The 22,219-nt window shown below is 41.3% G+C and overlaps 1 long non-coding RNA gene across 1 annotated transcript; it reads left to right on the top strand.

The window, feature by feature from the left end:
* The first annotated feature begins 10,549 nt into the window (after window positions 1–10,549).
* On the top strand, window positions 10,550–13,698 carry LOC127535946 (uncharacterized). Its single transcript, XR_007944879.1, has 2 exons — window positions 10,550–11,628; window positions 11,843–13,698. It is a non-coding gene; the product is annotated as an uncharacterized LOC127535946 (long non-coding RNA).
* The last annotated feature ends 8,521 nt before the right edge of the window (window positions 13,699–22,219 follow it).

The raw sequence follows: 22,219 nt of genomic DNA, 5'->3' as shown, positions 1-22,219 counted from the left end.
ATTAAAGTGTATTTTCTGCCAGACATAAATCCTGTCTAATTAAGTATTTCCATAAATGAGTAAGGAGGTGGAAAGCCTATTTGCAGGCCTTCAGATATGCAAGACCGTGTGTGTGTGTGTTTGTGTGGTGTGTCCTTGGTGTAGAGACAACACACTGACAGCTTAGATTTATAGCTTTAATTGCCATAGGTAACCATGCAGTCAAATAAGCTCTCAGAGATATAGGTTAGCGCGCACACACACACACACACACACACACGTTTGTTTTTCTATACCGGTGGGGACTTACCATTGACTCCCATTCATATCTAACTCCTTACCCTAACCCTAACCTTAACCATCACCAAATCAATGCCTAACCCTAAACAAACGTTTTTGCACTTTTACATTTTTTATTAACAACAATATGGCCAAGAAAACGGTGTTGCCACCCGTGGGGACCTCATTTTAGGTCCCCACCGTAAGACAAGTCCCCACCTTTATAGCAAATAGTCAGGTCAAAGTCCCCACCGGTATAGCAGAAACAAGTACACACACACACACACACACACACACACACACACACACAGTCCAGAAATAAATGTCCATTAGCCCCAATGGGCACATGTGACCTGAGCAGAATACAAAAGTGACTTTTAACGTATCACTTTTGAAAATTACTGTACTGAAAATAAGCGTTGAAGTGCAGAGAGCTACAACACGCTGCATTTATTCTGTGTGACGTTTCAGAGGAGTGTTGAGACAGCTGCAGAGAAACACAGCTAATGGAGCGTGAGCGCTGGAACCGCCGTTATCGACTTCTACATGCGGACTGGCGCTGTGATCAAGACGGCCGATGTGAGAGCCTTCCCTTCCCTTTCTGAACAGTCCCGGCACGCAGACGAGAGTTTGGAAGTTGTGAAAAGGCTCATTATCCATTCCCATGTAAAATTCTTCCAGTGAATAAAAAGCTCCATGTTGGGCCTTTAAAAGGAAAACATGCTGGACTTGACTTTGAGCAGCAGATAGCTCATTTTTAATGGATACGTATTCAAATGAAATGCAGAATTTTTGAAAGAAAGTAACTTCAATGCTTTATGATTAGAACTAATACTACTGGGAATATGTATGTTTCTGAATTATTAGTTCCACCAGCAGTACAAAGACCATCAGCCACAACCAACAATTAAATCTGATTTCTGCTGAATCTGCATCAAGGACATTTTAGCAGCATGTACACTATATCTATAACATGATAGTAGCATTGCTTTGTCCTTGTGTCCCTCTGTAAAATGTGAGGAGCCTGACTTTCCTGATTCGAAGACCAAGTGGGCAGAGAAGATGAGATGGGAAGATGGCTCGTTTATGGGGTCTCATTTTAAACGTCAAATAGAATTTAACGGCATCATTAAAACCACTAACTATCAAGTTGGTGAGTAGTATATGGAAAGACTTTCTGTAGTAACAAGAAACTGAACAAATACTGCTGTAGAATATAACAGATCAACGGTAGGAATAAGATCCTTCATACATCCCAGAAGGCTGTAATACCAGAAGGCAGGACAAATATAAGTAATTCAGTTCAATTCAATTTTATTTATATTGTGCCAATTACAATTCAAACTGTCTCAAGATGCTTTACAGAACCCATAAACCTGAGTACCTGGACATCTCAGTGTTCAATTGGCTCAGTGATGAGGATCTAAGGAGGTCAACAACAGGTGAACATCTTCAGAAAGTCAGACAAGTGCTGAGAAGCCAGCTCAATGTTTGAAATAAAGATCCAAGACATCCACATGCACGTCCCACCAGTCATCAGATATCAGCTGTAATTGTGAGTTTCCGCAGTAGAAGATGGATGCTGCTGATGTCAAGACATGAAAGCTCCTCACAATGCATGAAGTCCAGCAACCTGAGACTCTATGAACAATGTACAGTGGCATTGGTAGATGGAGGAGGTGGCTGACATCAAGGGTTCCTTCCAGTGGTTGGAAAAGGGACAGAGGCTCTGATCATTGGCATAGATGAGAGGCAGAGGTCTACCACAGCAGACAGTCAGAGACAGTCCAGCACATAGCAGCAGGGTGTCCAACCACGTGGCTGGACATGAACATCTGTGTAGAGTATTGACCAAAAGTCCTCAGGATCCAGTAAGACACACAACCTAAAGTACTAAACAGCAAATATCCTGTGGGGCTTCAGGTTCCAGATCAACAATACTGAAATATTGGTGGCCAACGAGGAGCCAAAAAGAGGAGTTGTGATAGACATGACAGCCAACAGTAGCATCAGGAAGGAGTGTGAGAAGATGAAGAAGTAGCAAAATGACAGAACAGCTGAAACAGATGTTGGAAAGTGAAGTGGAAGGTGGTCCTATAGGGGCAATAGGGGCATGATTGCCAAACTGAGAGACTGGCTCCAGCAGGTTACAGGTACAACTTCTGAGATCCCGGTCCAGATCAGTGTACTCCTGGAGACAGCAGAGATACTGTGCAGAACCCTCAAACTTCCAGGAATCTGGTAGAGGTGGAGGTTTTTGTTTTTCGGGGGAGGCTTTTTTGGACCCCCCTCAACTGCCGTCAACTGCTGCGCAAAGGGAATGTAAAGGAAACCAGAAATTTATTGGGTTTCTCTGTTTAAAATTTGCAACTTCTTCACGTTGCTATGTGGAGTGCCTGGAGATGACATATGTGGTGTATAGTGCTATAGAAATAAAATACAACTAAAATAGAAGACCCAAATCTGAGCAAGTTGCATAGATATATAACAATGTTTTGTGATGTCTTTTACATCTACAGTAATGTGAGTTTTGTCCTCATGTACTTCATTTGTTGGCTCAGTCTCATCCTAACAGAGGCACATGTTTGCACACCTGTGCATAGATGTATACATTTTCTTAAATGTATAAGGTGTTCTACATCAACCTCTCTTTTGGGTTTACAGAAGCCATCACAATGCTGTAGTGAATCTGACAGCCACGATTTTAGAAGCTCAGAGCTCATGAATGCAAAATTTAACAAAAAGCCAGCATTCTAATCCAAGATGATAACAAAACTTAAGAAGTTATCTTGGATGATACAACTTAGACTCCTAATTTCATGAAATAAAAACATCATTTTACCTTCTTACAATAACATAAAGACAAATTCATGCAGGACTACTGAACCAGAAGACACACTTCTGTTTAAAAAAATCCAGATTTTTGTAGCATTTTTTTCATCTTAGTAGTCCATTATTAATACAAAGACATTCCACTAAAAATGCATTTTACCCTTTATTCAAAGCCAGACCTCCCTCGCCGCCTGCCACCAAAGGAGTTGATTACAGCCATTCAACTTCATTAAAAGAAACCCACTCAGAAATCCATTCCCTCTGTCTCGACGTGCCGAGTGGCAGGTTTAATGGATTGCCCCTCCCTTCATTCTTTGCCAAGTGATTTTGTTAAAACAGGGAGTTTTCTATTCAGCTCTGTGGTTCACCGCTCCAGAGGCGCTAACGAGGTAAGAGCTCGTCAGCTCTAATTGAATGAGTCCTGATTAAAATAGTTTCACACTGACAGGCAACATATCACATCTTGTCCGGCTTCTAATTGGCTGCTTCCTCGATGCTGTGTGCGCTCCGGAGATGCAGACGTCTACATCCCAGGTCAGAAAGAAGACAGTGAAGCAAAGAAAAGCCGGAGGACATGAAAACACCGGCATGATGAGGATGAGAAGACGGAACATCCTCCTAATAAAGGTGATGTTGTGTTTTCCTGTGAGGTGCCAATACTACTGTCAGATCAGGTAAAAATGTGTAAAGTACTCATCCAACTCTGCTCTATGGACCACGGTAGTATTTTACCATGGTAAACCCAATGTAGACTTGCTACAGAGCTTGAAAGATTACAACACTAACAGAAGATTTCAGCATTTTGGGAGTTTGCTTGAAAGATCTTCACTAATCTCATGTCTGTTTGTCAGTGAAGAGCTCAAAGCAGGAGGTGATTAGCTTAACTGGACGCAGAGGGAAATGGCTTGAGAGCTATGAAATAACTCCCCCTAAAACCACAAAATATTGTTTTCATTTTTCTAGACTCATTCATGCTTTCAATCTTTATGCTACACTAGATTTATCATCTTCAAGCTTTGGCATCATATGTACTTACTGACATGAAGCTTTGTCTTATTTATCATTAAGATAACAATTAGGGCTGGAACCTTAACACGTTAATTTTGATTAATTGATTACAGAAAAAATAACGTGTTTAAGAAATAATGCATTTAACTGATTTCTGGCTTGAGCTTGTTGGGCGGAAAGTTTTATTTCAAAAATCTTCCCGATGGCAGCTTGGATAAAAGCGTGGTTGTGTGCAAATTGTACAACAAAGAGTTTTCTGATCATCACAGCACTTCAAGCTAACGGTATCACTTCAATGCAAAACATGTTGCTGTTAGCCCCAGAGCTAATGTTAGCTACGACAGTCCTGGTACCAGCAAACAGTGAAGCCATCCCATAGTAGATCGCTTTTCAAGACACTGAAAGTGCTTGAGTTTACAAAAATGTTGAATAAAATCACTATAATTGCACTTTGAGTGTGTAGCAATCTGTGAATGTAGTAGACAAATGAACATTTTTGTTGTTTGAGTTCACATACCGTATGTCTATTCATCGATTCAGTCGTTAACCAAAATTTATTTGAATTGAAAAACTTTGCTTATTTTGTCCAAGATTACCATTTGACAAAATGTGATTAAATAATTACAAAGCCTCCAATTAATTAGATTAATTTTTAAAATAGCATTCCACCACTAATAACAACTTATGCCAGCACATCTAACATCTATTTGGGACAACATAAAGGGAATTCCACCAGTTTAGTACATCAAAATGTGTTATAAAACACTGTAACAGGCCTCTAGAGGTTGCTTTGCGAAGTCTTATAAACTGTCTAAGGAGGATTGAAGCAAATTTAAAATTACATATTTGTATTGTTTTTTTAGACAGAATCGGTGGAAAAAGATTGGAACATGAAGAAAAGGGGTAGTGAGGAAGCAGCCAGCTGGGAGCTGAACCAGGTATTGACAGTGGTCCTACCTCCGTGATAATTCTCCCCAACCACTCAACTATCAAGTAAATACAGAATTTACTACAGAAATGAGATGGACTCACACAATAGTAAAGTCCATTAAAGGGCTACTTACATACTCAGAGTTGGACTCACATTCAGTAGCCAAACATTTTTCTAGCAAAGCATTTTTACAGGCATTATTCATGCAGACACATTTAAAAAGCAGCAATCCCGATTTATACACGACCACATAGTTCTGACCAACCAGAAAATGTTCAGTATTCATGCTTTTATATCATTGTCACTGAAAATTGTATAAACAGGTGCAAAAATGTCTCAGACATTTATAAGTCAGTAAAGAATCTGCTTGTACATGTTTTTACTAGTTAAAGTGTGTATGATTTGGGGTTAGCAGGGGATTCAGCTGAAGCTCTTATGCAGACTCTTAAAGATTGTAGGGATTAAACCTGCTCTGACTTGTGCTACAAACTGTTAAACTGACTCAATCTGCACCAAACTAAAAGAAAGACAAAAAGCTGGAAGGATATAATGTGATGTTTCAACTAGTTGGGTGTTTTGGGGAGGACAAGGAATAGTTTGACACAAGAGTCTTTTCTTGTGCTTATCTGATGTGATTTCCATTGTATTTATTTCATGAGCTTTATCAGTAAATAAAAAACCAAAACCTTAGCAGCAATTACAGATTTTAATCAACTGAGAGTAAGTTTATTATACTGAATATATGAGTTTCCGTGTGCTTCTACATGGCAGATTTGCCTGCATGAGTAAATAAGAGAGTGACAATAAAGATCAGTTTGAGGCTACATTAGCTACTACTAGCTAGGGCTGGGCGATATGACCAAAATTTTATATCCCGATATAGCTTATTTTATATCACGATACGATATACATCACGATATAGCATATTTTTGATAAATTCAATGAATGAATGGGACCGGGCAGCGGCATACCTTGCAAAGTACGGTAGTCTGATCCTTGTCTGTCTTTTTAAATCCAAACCACCGCCATATGACAGAAGTTCCCCTCTTTTAGGTACAAGCTCGTCGGTTTGAGCTGGTTGTTCGTCATCTTCTTGTTAAGATTGTTCTTCTGAGTCGAGTCCACCGTCTTCCTCCATAGCTGTTTATGTTTTAGCCGCGTGCCAGTGTTGCCAACTCCTCAGTAAGGAAAGTCCTAAAAGTCGTTAGAAGTCGCTAAATGACATCATCTCCTAATTTGCATATTTCCCAGTTTGCATGTAATTGTAATCAACGTTGTAGGAGAGAGGAATAACGTTGTGGAAGAGACCAAAAAGTGAGTATAAAACACCCAAAATATGTTTTTGAACTAGAGGTTAAATGCTGTGGTTTATTTTAGTATGACAGTGAAGAAACATCTTCATTTATATCCCGCTCCGTAAGTCTGGATAGGATCTGTAGTGACTTTGCGCATACACGATTCATCAGTCATCTGGCCGCGGAGTGATGTGGGTCCCCCCTAATCAGACACTGGGACTGCTGCGGGGTTACTGGACTGACAGCCTGTGCTTTGGGAGGGGGAGGAGCTCACAGCAGCACCTGCTGCTTGTTGAGGATGGAAACTGCAGAGTTTTCCTATCAGAGTCTCCAAAACGGCTGAAAAAGTTGCTAGATTTGTCGCTAGTCGCTAGTCGCTTTTGACAAAAAAAGTCGCTAGGACGCTTTGGAAAGTCGCTAGATTTAGCGAGAAAGATGCTAAGTTGGCAACACTGCTGCATGTCTGGGCTTGCCATAAGCCATGTCGGTGACGTAAAATACTGCCGTAAAGCGTGTTTTGCGACACTGCGATATAAACGATAGGATCGTCACATAAAACGATAGACATTTTCTATCGTCCAGACGATATCTATCGTCATATCGCCCAGCCCTACTACTAGCATGAACCACTACATTCTCTGAGAAATATTTGGCATTGATTGTATAAAGAGATGAACATAGCCACTCTGATGTCCACCATTGGTTTGTTGACTGCTGACACATTAACCGCCTGTCAGTCAAGGTTGTCTCACCCTAATACACACCCTGCTTTATTGTCTAATTGACTCTAAATAAGAACATAAGCTACTTAATAAACATCCTGCTATTTTGAAGAAGTCGGGAAACTAGCAAGTGAGACCACAAACACATTAGAAAAATGTTTACTGAAGGAACAAATTAAATAAGAATTCATCTCATTTTGTCATAGGTAGTGTCTACAGATACGGACCCGTAGCCGTAGCCTGTGGCCTACGGATACGGCACCTTCCATTTGCCACACAGATACGGACCCGTACGTGAGTCTCGCGAGTCAGAAAGCTGCTAACGACTGCAAACTGTTGAAAGGTAAGCAAAGGTTAAGGTTAGGGTTAGTGTTAGGGTCAGGTTTAGGGTCCGTACCTGTAGTACCGATGCTACGGGTCCGTACCTCCAGCGTCTACCAGGAGTCACGTGACCAGATCTCACGTATCTGATTGGCAAATGGAAAGTACGGGTCCGTACCTCTAGCAACTACCTTTGTCATAGACTTCTATACAATCTGACCTCCGTTTTGTTGCAACCAGAAGAGTCTCCCCCTGCTGGCTGTTAGACATAGTGCAAGTTTAAGGCACTTTTTTCACTGGCTTCCCATTTCAGCCATGGAAGCTGCTTCTTCCATACATAGTCTGTAGTATTCAGTGGCTGAGTTGCATTGTGGGTAAGCCAGATTTTGACTGGGAAGAACAATATACGGAACATAAGCTCTGGTTCACTTTTAGGCTGCTCTATGTGTTTTAGAAGTGCAATTGTTGGAGTTACTCCTACTGTCCAAAAATTTAGAATAATCAATTAACCTCAGCATGTTTTTGGACTGTGGGAGGAAGCCGGAGAACACAGAGAAAACCCACGCATGCACAGGGAGAACATGCAAACTCCATGCAGAAAGATCCTGGGAAGGATGCAAATTGGGGATCTGCCAGCTGCAAGGCAAAAGTGCTCACCACCAATCCACTGTGCAGCCCCCAACTGACATCAACCTTTCAAATAAAAAAGTAATGTAACTTAAATGTATTGCTCATCATTTTATATCACTGAAAGACTCTTTTTAGAAGGGTGATTGACAGCAACTGGCAGACTGCCAGCATTATACTGCAGGAACCCAGTCAAAGTAAACTAACTTGTGGTGATCCTCTACACATCATGGGCCGACAGTGTGTTGTTAGCAGCGGTATTGAACCGTTACCACACCAGCATCTCACAAAGTGACATTGCAGCCTGGTTTACATGCTGTTTAATGTGCTGCAGCTGAGCAGCTAATTAGCTAACTAGCCTGCAGTTCTGCTGAAAAACAACTCATCTGACAAAGTACTCTTCAAGTCCACTTCATCAAGTCCTTGGGAGGCTGAGTACAGTACAGTTTGTTTACTATCCCTGCATTCATTCACACAGTACACACACGCACACCCTTGAGACGAACTCTGGTCTTAATGCAGCTGAGCTAAGCGTTTTCTACACACACGCTCTGCCTCTCTCTAATGTAATTGTGTATGTCGCCACCGTTAACAGAAAGGCAGTGTGACCTGCCAGAATATGAGCCCATAGCGGTAATGCGATTACCAGTGTATGAAACATAATGATAGACGATGAGAGTGAGACAAAGACAGAGTAGATGAGAGAGAAGGAGCAGGTAAGATGGAGCGAAACAAAAGAGGGCAGCAGCAGCAGCCAAGGCAGCGGGAGAGAAGAGAAAAAACAGCAGCAGGTAAACAGTAATGTAATTGCCATTAGATCAATTTGATTGTGGTCAGAGATCAGTGCCTGTGATGATAAATATTGATCTGATAAAACCACTGAGGCAGAAATATGAGCTGACATGAATACAGGCAGAGTGGAGAGCGGCTACAGCTGCTCTGACTCACACTTCATCTTTACTTTTAAAGTATGAGCATGAAACTCAGGGGGGCAAAGCACCAACACACAAACTGCTCCATGAAATATCAAACAAAGCTGGCCTATTTTGCTTCAAGCTATTAACTGACCAAGGGAAAGGGGTAAACTTTGGTGAGAAACCTCCAGAGAATCACCCCCGGGCTCTGCAGTGCCATTTTTACCAACTTTTAGCGCTTTGTTTTGTTTTTTCACAGAATGCAACTTTGCTCTGGTTCATTCATATCAATCATGTAGTTGTACTGCATAAAACTTTTCCAATGAAAGAAAAACTAAATCAGCATATTGAGATTTTTCACAGCTTGCTGATGACCACAGTAGCAAAAGAGCCACTCAGGAGGTGGTGAAGACCAAAACAAAGTTCAAAGAAAATAAAATATTGGACTAACATTCATCAGGTGACCAGAAACCCAACTCTAGTTGAATTCTAATTTGAATCCATTACTGCTGGATGTGTGAAAATGTTAAGATGTTACATCAACCTTCTATAACACTGTTTCTGGGTTATCTCTTCTTTTCAACATGCTGCAGTCCAGCGTCACTTGTTATTTGAATAGCTGTGAGTCCAAAACTCTACTGACTGGTCGTTCAACCATTCAGATTTCTTGCAATACAGGCATTCCAAGTCGATGCAGGACACATTTTCCTCCACCCAAATCAACAATCCTGCAACACGATGGCACAACTGTCTGGAAATGTGGACCTTAAAGGTGCTTCACTGACCGACCCTCAACATACACCTATAGCCAACTGAGAGCAATCTCATCTTGACTCTAACACTTATAAAACACGTTTTCGGTTCCGCTTATATCAGAGCAGTCTAGCTTCACCATCCCTCGAAAACCTGGCTGATAAGTTTAGTTCTTTGTGTTCGTTCACATCCACAGTTATAACGGTTGTTATTTTGTTGTTGTCAGAACATGATAGCTCTCCTTAAGATGTCACCTAGCAAGCAACTATACTACCAAGATCTAACTCACTTTAGCCTCATAAATCCTCTTCTTCATGGATGCCTGGACTCTGCTCTTAACTGTACCACCTGGAGGAGCAAACATAATAGAGTGCTTTCCATTTACAGAAGCAGTTTAGTACAGTGGTCCCAAACAGTAGATGCTTTTAGGGAACCTCTAAACATTTGTGCCTCTTCCTACAGCAAGAACCATCCCAACTTCTTTTAGGGCCATTTTCAGTGACCTCTAATCATCTTCAGCAAAAAATTCACTACAGGGTGACATGCACTCTCATTGTTCCTTTTCTTATGTGTTCATCGAACTAGAGTTACATCCAGTAGCTACTATTTGTTGTTGTTTTAGTGCATTTGTCGTGGTTGAAGCCGTCAGATGCTACATTGCAATGGAACCACAAAGGCTCAAAGGGATATTTTTAGAGGCATTATTGTTAATATTTGCACCCCTTGTACTTGCCCAGAGTTCCTACTGTGGAAAGTTGCAGGAACTCTCAATAGTGACTCTTTCATGAATCGATCAGTCGTGTGGGATAGTTAGCCAAAAAGTTGTAAGAAAAAATGAAAGCTGCTACCGACCTCTCGCTTTTAAAAAGTATTTTTCATGGGTTTTTTTTTTTTTGGCTCTTTAACCCAATAAGAAAGCTGTATATGACCTTTTCATTTTGGACTGTTAACATTCAAATTATGATGGACTTGTTTCCTTGTTTATGTGAATTACAGCATCATCAGCTGCAGGATCTGCCTGTTATGTAAAACTGGTAAGCTCAATGACAGTATCCTGAGAGCAATTAAGTGACAAATATTGTGCAAGAACAGCACTATATACAACCCTGTGTATTTCTGCTTCTTAGAATGTTTACTGACAATTATCACACCTAAAATAAGAAATAATATTCTGTACTTTTAGCAACTAGTTGTCAGCTGTAAACCAGAAACATCATAGGGTTCTGTATACTAATCAGTCTAAATCAAAATGAGTACTACCCAATACACAGTGAACAACAACAATCTGTACCCTTGATCTGTGGTAAAATAATCTGAAATGTTCTGTGTGTAACCCAGGTTACCAGGCCTTATTAACAGTCCAGTTCACCAGTTGATTAATTAGACAAATAAATTAATAAATTCATATTTTTACCAAGGCTGCTCAGCGGCGTAGTGGTTAGCACTTTCGCCTTGCAGCTAGAAGATCCCTGGTTCAAATCTCGGGGTGGGCCTGGGATCTTTCTGCATGGAGTTTGCATGTTCTCCCTGTGCATGCGTGGGTTTTCTCCGGGTACTCCGGCTTCCTCCCACAGTCCAAAAACATGCTGAGGTTAATTGATTACTCTGAATTGCCCGTAGGTGTGAATGCGAGTGTGATTGTTCGTCTATGTATGTAGCCCTGTGACAGACTGGTGACCTGTCCAGGGTGTCCCCTGCCTTCGCCCGAGTCAGCTGGGATAGGCTCCAGCACCCCCCGCAACCCTAGTGATGATAAAGCGAAAGGTTAGCGAAAGGGAGTGGGAAGTAAGAATAGTCCATAAGGTGAACCACATTCTCGCTAACATTACAAAATGTGAGTCCTTTTAAGGTTTGCATCCTATTCCTGTCTCATACGGTTCTGGGCCTTGATCGAGCCTGCATTGCCATCCATGGTCCATGTGAGACATGCACACCAAGGAACCTTCCCAGAGCCCAATTCAGCAGCAGTAAGTACTACTTACAATAAATGACTATGATAATCGGTTAATTATAGAAATTAGAATTTGTCAACGACTCCTCGCACCCTGCGCACAAATTTTTTGAACTGACAACTGCCGGAGAAAAATTCCTTGTATGAGTCTTCATATTTGGTCAATACAGACGATTCTGATTCCAATAATTGAGAGAAACTTAATGAAACATTAAATTTCTTTTAAACAGGCACGATCACTCCAACCCACAGATGAGCTCTTTCTCTTTCTCAACTTCTTGGCCCTGGGTTCCAAACAGTGTGACCTAGCTGACCGTTATGGAGTTCACCAGTCCACGGTGAGCCGAATCATCACAACCTGGAGCAACTTCCTCTAAACTGTCCTAGGAGCAATCAGGATATGGATCCCTTCTGAGAAAATAAAGGAGCACATGCCAGCAGAGTTTAAGCCAGACTATGCAGACACTATTGTTATCCTGGACTGCACAGAGCTGAGGTGCCAGTGTCCAACATCTCCTCTCCTCCAGAGTGAAGTGTTCTCTGCATACAAGTCACACTGCACTCTCAAAGGGCTGATCGGTATTGCTCCGCATGGGCCGACCGCATTCATCTCTCCACTATATGCAGGATCAATCAGTGACAAGCAGATCATGTGAGAGTCTGGAATCATCCCCCTGTTGAAACCCGGAATGGCCATCATGGTTGACAGAGGTTTTCTTGTTGATGAATTTGTGCCGTGTAAGATCTACAGGTCACCCTTTCTCTTTGGCAGATCTCAGATGTCTGCTGCTGAGGTCAGGGAAACACAAGAAATTGCACACCTCAGGGTGTATGTGGAACGCTTCGTACGCAGGGTGAAGGAACACAAGCTTTTTGACACTGAGATTCCTCTTCGGCTGTTCGGCAACATCAATCAGCTGTACACTGTTGCTTTTCTCCTGACAAACTATGAAAATGGGCCTCTTGTAAAGGCTTCAAGTGAGCGCGCTTAAACTTAACCTGGCTCTAATTTGTGTTGCCGGCTTATTATCACTCGTGACAAAGTTAACGTTAGTAAGCTGGGTCAAATATGGATAAATTTGTTTTTAAACGTCGCCGGACGGAACAACAGACAGCGGTGGTGGGTGAGTTGGATAAAACTACGGACACACCTGCAAGGGAAGATGACCACTCTGGTCCTGGGTCTCCCATGTTCAATGCTTGGGAGGATGAAAATGAGCAAGATGAAGAGGAGATGGAGCAGGAGGAAGAGGAAGAGACGTTTCTCAGCCGAGGCCGGAGGTGTTTTATCTAGAGTCTCGGCACTCAGCCCCAAACATGCGTCTTTCCTGGACAAAAAATATCTGCAGCCTATGGAACAGTTCTACGGAGTGACTGATCAAAACCTGACAGCAGAGCTACACCAAGTTCAGTGCCTGCTGGAAAGAAAGAGAGCGCAGGGACATGTAGTGAATGAGACTGTGGGATTTCTTGCTTTATTGTGGCCTTACCGGGATGCTTTTGTGGATTTATACAAACTCATCTGTATTTCACTAACCCTGCCCATGACCTCTGCTTTGTGTGAACGGAGTTTTTCCTGCCTCCGTCGGATTAAGAACTATCTACGGAACAGGAGCGGTGATACCCGAAACAGCAACTTGGCCCTGTTGTCAATCAATAAACAGAAGACAAAGACTTTGGATGTCCAACGCATCATTGACAACTTTGCCTCCAGTCACAAAAACCAGAGGATTGTGCTTGTGTGAACATTAGCTGGTGAGTTATTGTTTTGTTTACTTTGTGAAGCGCTGTGGTTTCCCTCCTTGGCTGCTTAGCCTACTTAATTTGTTGGAGCTGTGTTAAAACTCTTGGCTGCTCCGGAATACTGTAAATGGTTTTAGGTCAACTTGAAAATGTGTGCTGTTAAATGGGCTGATCTGTGTGTTGAAGTTTGCCTTTTGACCACTCTAATCTTATATTGGTCTCATCGCCTCCCATCTATGCCGTTGAACAACCTGTTGTACTGTTAAGGTAACTAGTGCTGTAACTGTGACTGTTTCGAGCTGTGGTTGGAGAGTATTTTATTAAATATACATTCACACTGAAATTCTGGCATTTATTTGAGCCCCACCGTAGCTGAATCAGAAAAAATACTCTGGCGCCGCCACTGCTTTTCATAATAAAAATTTGTTGACAATGTCAATAGAACCACAACGACGATCATTTGTCTCCAATAAAACGTCTGAGATGTGCTACCCATGATGCCCCACTCACCTTGCAATGTAAACAACAGAAGCAGCCACCAGTCAGGTTAGAAAGAGGTGATGAGGGGGCGCCAGGAGGTCATTGTCACAGAGTTTTGCGAATATACAGTGCCTTGTGAAAGTATTCGGCCCCCTTGAACTTTTCAACCTTTCACCACATTTCAGGCTTCAAACATAAAGATAGAAAATTTTAATTTTTTTGTCAAGAATCAACAACAATTGGGACACAATCGTGAAGTGGAACAAAATTTATTGGATATTTTAAACTTTTTTAACAAATAAAAACCTGAAAAGTGGGGCATGCAATATTATTCGGCCCCCTTGCATTAATACTTTGTAGCGCCACCTTTTGCTGCAATTACAGCTGCAAGTCGCTTGGGGTACGTCTCTATCAGTTTTGCACATCCAGAGACTGAATTCTTGCCCATTCTTCCTTACAAAACAGCTCGAGCTCAGTGAGGTTGGATGGAGAGTGTTTGTGAACAGCAGTCTTCAGCTCTGCCCACAGATTCTCGATTGGATTCAGGTCTGGACTTTGACTTGGCCATTCTAACACCTGGATACGTTTATTTGTGAACCATTCCATTGTAGATTTGGCTTTATGTTTTGGATCATTGTCCTGTTGGAAGATAAATCTCCGTCCCAGTCTCAGGTCTTTTGCAGACTCCAACAGGTTTTCTTCCAGAATGCTCCTGTATTTGGCTCCATTCATCTTCCCATCAATTTTAACCATCTTCCCTGTCCCTGCTGAAGAAAAGCAGGCCCAAACCATGAGGCTGCCACCACCATGTTTGACAGTGGGGATGGTGTGTTCAGGGTGATGAGCTGTGTTGCTTTTATGCCAAACATATCGTTTTGCATTGTGGCCAAGAAGTTCGATTTTGGTTTCATCTGACCAGAGCACCTTCTTCCACATGTTTGGTGTGTCTCCCAGGTGGCTTGTGGCAAACTTCAAACCAGACTTTTTATGGATATCTTTGAGAAATGGCTTTCTTCTTGCCACTCTTCCATAAAGGCCGGATTTGTGCAGTGTACGACTGATTGTTGTCCTATGGACAGACTCTCCCACCTCAGCTGTAGATCTCTGCAGTTCATCCAGAGTGATCATGGGCCTCTTGGCTGCATCTCTGATCAGTCTTCTCCTTGTTCGAGGTGAAAGTTTAGAGGGACGGCCGGGTCTTGGTAGATTTGCAGTGGTCTGATGCTCCTTCCATTTTAATATGATTGCTTGCACAGTGCTCCTTGAGATGTTTAAAGCTTGGGAAATCTTTTTGTATCCAAATCCGGCTTTAAACTTCTCCACAACAGTATCTGGGACCTGCCTGGTATGTTCCTTGGTCTTCATGATGCTCTCTGCACTTTAAACAGAACCCTGAGACTATCACAGAGCAGGTGCATTTATACGGAGACTTGATTACACACAGGTGGATTCTATTTATCATCATCAGTCATTTAGGACAACATTGGATCATTCAGAGATCCTCACTGAACTTCTGGAGTGAGTTTGCTGCACTGAAAGTAAAGGGGCCGAATAATATTGCACACCTCACTTTTCAGTTTTTTATTTGTTAAAAAAGTATAAAATATCCAATAAATTTCGTTCCACTTCACGATTGTGTCCCAATTGTTGTTGATTCTTGACAAAAAAATTAAAATTTTATATCTTTATGTTTGAAGCCTGAAATGCGGCGAAAGGTTGAAAAGTTCAAGGGGGCCGAATACTTTCACAAGGCACTGTATATATTTACATTTCACATTATTTGTTTATCATTTACGAGAAAACACATGGCATATTTAATAAGCGTAAATAACGAGCATTTTTTTAACAGCAACTTGGCGTCCCCACAGACATTAATGTCTATGGGCACCCCCTAAAGCAGATGGCGCCCTAGTGAACTTTTACCTGGCATGTGATAGGACAACACACTTCCTTCTTGCACTTTCCCAAACAGAGAGTCAATCAGAGGTACATCATTAGATATTGCCATAGTTGTTATCCATGGAGCTATATCACTTGGAAGATCATGGTAAACCTCATCTACCCGGAGTGTGGAAAGCTCAGGGAGAGGTGAGGTGACTCCCCTGTACAAGTTGCTCCTATGAAGAAGAAACATTTGAATGAACAACTAACAACAGCTAAGAAAAAAAAAAGATTATGAATGGTACATAGCAGTAGCATTGATATTACAAGTAGAAAAGCCCTTGATAGCATGATTACAAAATAACAATACTAACCTGATGCCCTCTCCCACTCTTCTTTCCTTGGGTCTCGCTGAGTGAATCACCATGTCATTTACCGGACCAGGTTTGACACCCTGCAAAATAAGAAAAAGGAAAAAAAAGGAGAGGGGGAAAAAAACTGTTTAACATGAATGAAATCAAAGGATAGTGGCACAGCAAATAATTACCCTGGTTCTTGGTTTGTGCCATTTCTGTTCAGTTTCTGTGCAGCTGTGAGTCGGAGGAACAGCAGTGATCTTCTGTTGACAATAATGTGCAGTCTGGTACAGTAGGGCGGCCACATGATTGCACATGGCATCACTTGCAGCACCACCTGCTGTGCAGGAACACTTGTAGCTGCACAGTACAGCAATCTCTCAGCAAAAGCTGAAAATAGACATAAGTTAGAATATATGTGTTTTAACAATTTTAAAACACACTTTAAAATGAGTGGTTTTTCAGATTTTTCAAAGATCCTTCACTTTCACTAATTAGACCACAGATCCCTATTTGTTTAGAATTTAACCCAATACACAAGTCATCATGCAGACCTTCTGAATCTCTGAAGGATTCCATGAATCTCACTTCAAAAACCACTATTTTAAACATCAAATTGATTTACTTTTATACATGAGTGCAGTACATGAATAGCCTGCAAAGAACTTGCTGGATATATTTTACTTACGAAACTTTTCAGAGACAAGAACTTTTCTCATGCATGAACAACCAGCCTGCATGGAACTTGCACGATAACTTTTCTTTCCACTTAAACTGTGGGGCTTCTTGCTTTTCCTCATAGATCTGTAGCATTCAGCCCTAACAGATATTTCTCCCGCATCAGGATCTTTATTTGACACTGACAGTGGAAATAACAATTGAAAATGTACAACAATGACAGGCACATGATCATATTAAAAATGCGTCCAATGTACATATTACATACACTATAAAAGCTTGCAATGTAAATCATTTTAACTAACGTGTTTTCTCCAACATATGCTAGCTAATGTTAAAAACAACACAGTTTCGGGTCTTACCTTCGTACTTGTGAATGTAGCTTGTAACGTAAAGTTGGAATCCCTTGCTTTTTTTACTTGATGCGGCTCTTGTCGATGCTTGAATAAAACAACTTACATCGTTAATCATTATTATGGACAGATCCTGAAGCGAGCGTGTGAAGAACGCCATAGCTACTCTGCAGCTACACGAGTGACCGGAAGTGTTTACGCACAACACACATTTCTATTTAAAACAATAGATAGAAGCTATATATCACAGAAAATGAATATACAGTGCCTTGTGAAAGTATTCGGCCCCCTTGAACTTTTCAACCTTTCGCCACATTTCAGGCTTCAAACATAAAGATATAAAATTTTAATTTTTTGTCAAGAATCAACAACAATTGGGACACAATCGTGAAGAGGAACAAAATTTATTGGATATTTTAAACTTTTTAACAAATAAAAACCTGAAAAGTGCGGCGTACAATATTATTCGGCCCCCTTGCATTAATACTTTGTAGCGCCACCTTTTGCTGCAATTACAGCTGCAAGTCGCTTGGGGTATGTCTCTATCAGTTTTGCACATCCAGAGACTGAATTCTTGCCCATTCTTCCTTGCAAAACAGCTCGAGCTCAGTGAGGTTGGATGGAGAGTGTTTGTGAACAGCAGTCTTCAGCTCTGCCCACAGATTCTCGATTGGATTCAGGTCTGGACTTTGACTTGGCCATTCTAACACCTGGATACGTTTATTTGTGAACCATTCCATTGTAGATTTGGCTTTATGTTTTGGATCATTGTCCTGTTGGAAGATAAATCTCCGTCCCAGTCTCAGGTCTTTTGCAGACTCCAACAGGTTTTCTTCCAGAATGCTCCTGTATTTGGCTCCATTCATCTTCCCATCAATTTTAACCATCTTCCCTGTCCCTGCTGAAGAAAAGCAGGCCCAAACCATGAGGCTGCCACCACCATGTTTGACAGTGGGGATGGTGTGTTCAGGGTGATGAGTTGTGTTGCTTTTACGCCAAACATATCGTTTTGCATTGTGGCCAGAAAGTTCGATTTTGGTTTCATCTGACCAGAGCACCTTCTTCCACATGTTTGGTGTGTCTCCCAGGTGGCTTGTGGCAAACTTCAAACCAGACTTTTTATGGATATCTTTGAGAAATGGCTTTCTTCTTGCCACTCTTCCATAAAGGCCAGATTTGTGCAGTGTACGACTGATTGTTGTCCTATGGACAGACTCTCCCACCTCAGCTGTAGATCTCTGCAGTCCATCCAGAGTGATCATGGGCCTCTTGGCTGCATCTCTGATCAGTCTTCTCCTTGTTGGAGGTGAAAGTTTAGAGGGACGGCCGGGTCTTGGTAGATCTGCAGTGGTCTGATGCTCCTTCCATTTCAGTATGATTGCTTGCACAGTGCTCCTTGAGATGTTTAAAGCTTGGGAAATCTTTTTGTATCCAAATCCGGCTTTAAACTTCTCCACAACAGTATCTGGGACCTGCCTGGTGTGTTCCTTGGTCTTCATGATGCTCTCTGCACTTTAAACAGAACCCTGAGACTATCACAGACCAGGTGCATTTATACGGAGACTTGATTACACACAGGTGGATTCTATTTATCATCATCAGTCATTTAGGACAACATTGGATCATTCAGAGATCCTCTCTGAACTTCTGGAGTGAGTTTGCTGCACTGAAAGTAAAGGGGCCGAATAATATTGCACACCCCACTTTTCAGTTTTTTATTTGTTAAAAAAGTATAAAATATCCAATAAATTTCGTTCCACTTCACGATTGTGTCCCAATTGTTGTTGATTCTTGACAAAAAAATTAAAATGTTATATCTTTATGTTTGAAGCCTGAAATGTGGCAAAAGGTTGAAAAGTTCAAGGGGGCCGAATACTTTCACAAGGCACTGTATATAAATCATAGATGGAGTATCAACATCATTCACATATATACAGGCTATAATAGATAAAAATTATATATCAGAGAAAATCATACTACATATATAAATCATGTATGGAGTATCAATATAATCAATATATCAGAAAACTGACTAATGTGTTCATTAGTCAGTATTTTGTTTATATATGTATATATAGCATAATCATATATTGTCTCTTCAAATTATTAAAATAATTCACTTTACTGCCATTATCTGCTTCTCTAACATATATTAGTGTGTGTGTGTTTACAGTGTTTGCAAAATACCTGTCTACAGTCGAGCCTAAAGGCATTATGGAGGATGTTTTTTTTTGTTTAATTTGTCTGATTCACATAAAATGAATATACTGACTTTTAGTGGACTTGTATGTATGGTCTCTAAAAGAATAAAAAATTTTAAAAAATAACTGGACATGGCAGGATCTGAAAAACATCAGCCAATCTTTGCTTTGCTCCCTTTCCTGTCAATCAAAAATCTTCTGGCTCAGGCCTAGTTACATAGATTACGTACGCCTTGGACTTACGTGTTTTCTGTATGTGTTGCTTTGGTATAGCTTCGTAGTTAGCTGGCCACTTGTTTTGCTCATCTTTTTTTACATAATGGCAGATAAAGATCCAGGGGGACCCAGCCGTAAAAGACAACTTCACGAGTCCTACGCAAGTTTCTGGAGGGGGGCGTTTCTTCGTAAATGTTAAGAGGGGGGAGGTTAGAGGGGGGTGAGGGAGAGGTTGTATGTGCGCATGCGTATGCTACGTTCAAAGTCGTAGGAAATTAAATCTCCTCTAATGCCTTTAATATCAGAATATTCTATTACCTATTATTATTATTATCTATTAATCCCGCTATGGATATTAAAATACGCCGAACCATTTGCCTTGTATCATAGCTACATGTATGATGTTTGCAGCAAAAAAATAAAAATAAAAAACGCGTGAAAATCAGTTTAATATTCAGAGTTAAGATGCATCAAATGCGCTGTCAAACAACGCTGAGTGGAGCGGCTGACCGGACCAAGATGACGGCCGTATTTCTCGCTGCACAGCACCCCAAGCAGCGTCTACTCTTTATTGTCTATGGGCGTAGCAACAGTAACCAAGGGAGGCGGAGCTTAGCAAAGGGTCAGTTGAACACTTTCACATTTTTTCCCGTCTCATATCTCTCCCCTTATATTCCTGCAGCTTAATGGGAGAACTGAGCTGCAGGTTGTCCTGTCAGTATTTTGAATCGTGGTCTGAATGGTGTCAGAGTCGTTCTCAAACACATTTGGAGCTCATTGGTCAGTCTGGTACAATATTTAGTTTGGATTATATTCTTAGTTGAGAAAACTGCCTCATAACTGTGTGTTTAGCCGAACATAATCAGCATGTGCAGGGCTACTTTCTTCTTGGTGTCATTTGTCTTTCTATCTACTCTGTCCTCTTGTCTGTCCTTTGCCTCTAAACTGTCTTCTGAACGCTGAGCTTGCTTAGCAGCTACAATGCAGAGATTTCATTGGCTGAGTAGCATCATGTGGGATGCCTGAATTTGTATGTAATTGGTCTGTGTGTTTCCTGAGCTGATAACCAACGACGTAAACACTGGAAAAGCTGCACTGGGATAACAGAAGCGACCCGTGAAATTTAAAATGTCGTTACAATTTACTGATTACAGGACTGGGGGAACCTGTTGACCAGCCCCACCGGGACAGTGCCCGGTATGCCAGATGGCCAGTCCACCCCTGCAGAGAAGACTCTAATTTTAAAAAATTTGTAAAACTATGAATTTCACATAGTTTCTAGATCTTGACAAGTTGTTAGAATCATAAAGCAAAATACTAGATTGTTGAGTTGTAGACACTGTGGTCTATAAGTTGTAATGTGTAAATGATAAAATGAGGCATAATATTGCTGGAATTGCCCTCACTTTTCTTCAGAAATTTCAGGTTGTTCATAATGATTTGTCAAATTATTTTTCATTAAGTGTTAACATTTTCATCCAGTAAAACAAAGGGGCAGATTTGGACTTGTGGTTATTTATAGGTTATTATGCTCTGATTTTACTGTTTCCAGTCCACTTGAGATCAACTTGGGCTGAATGTGAACTAAAATGAGTTTGACCCCCAGACTTATCTTGACGGATAGACGGCATGAGGCCACCGAACAGTGCTTGTGTTTTTAAATTGTTCGTTCTCTGAACACTTTTGCACCTTCAAAACTGTATGTTTTAACTCATGCTGCCGTCTCCTTGTAATTGTTTTTATGACGTGTGCTGCAGACCTCTTGGTCCTTGTGAAAACGATCCTGATCTCAAGGGGTTTAATCTGGTTAGATAAAGGTTAAAAAAAATCTGTATCTTGTCTTTTAGCAGAGGCCCAACTGTGAAATCACTGCTCAGTAACACTACAGGTTGTCAAAAACACGTAAGTACCTTCATATATCTTATTGAAATCAGTGTTAAACTGGTTCTGCTACCTCTAAGTGGTAAAAAAAATAAATAAAAAAAATCAGTGATTGCACATTTAAGCTGATCAATAAAATGCTTCTTTCCAATAGTGCGTCTTTAAGTAGCAGTGATACAGATAAAGCAAAGCTGAATGCGGATGTGTTCAAAGACCAAGAAGGAGCACCGACTGAAAAGAGAAGAAATGATTAGAAGAGGTGAAATTGGTAGGGGAGAGATGTGAAGTGCTGCCCTGGTCTTTGGGACATTTTTTGACTTTTCATTGGCAGCATGCAGAGTTCACTTCAAGCAGAGTTCTACAAATGGTTCTGCATGATTGCCTGGAAATTGAAAATGGCAAAAAACTTCAAAAGGCGTGAGGCTGAATTCGTACTATATTTCAAAAAAATGCAATTACAAGGCTTTTAACCGTTTGTGTCGCCTGGACAGATCGACTCTGTGGAATCATGCACAAATTAGCAAATGTTCAGTTCGGGCCGAATTCTCCCAGCGCCGGAGAGGAGACGCATGCATTTTCTACTCCAGAGGAGAGAAATAGATACAGGAGAGGAAGGAGAGAAAACACAGAATAGACTGGCGAGGTCCCTGAGGAGCTCCCTCACTACTCAGCAGCTTTACACCTCTGCTGTGGGTGAGCACAAAATGCATTACAGCAGAGCGGCGGGGCGTGTGGACGGCCGGCAAAGTGTTTCTGCAGGACTCACTCAGGAATATGGACCCAAACCGGGCCCGTGATTACAAGTCAACCTCTGCAGC

The sequence above is a fragment of the Acanthochromis polyacanthus genome, chromosome 10, assembly GCF_021347895.1.
Source record: "Acanthochromis polyacanthus isolate Apoly-LR-REF ecotype Palm Island chromosome 10, KAUST_Apoly_ChrSc, whole genome shotgun sequence".
NCBI lineage: Eukaryota > Metazoa > Chordata > Actinopteri > Pomacentridae > Acanthochromis > Acanthochromis polyacanthus.
This window is presented reverse-complemented; position numbering and strand designations above follow the sequence as displayed.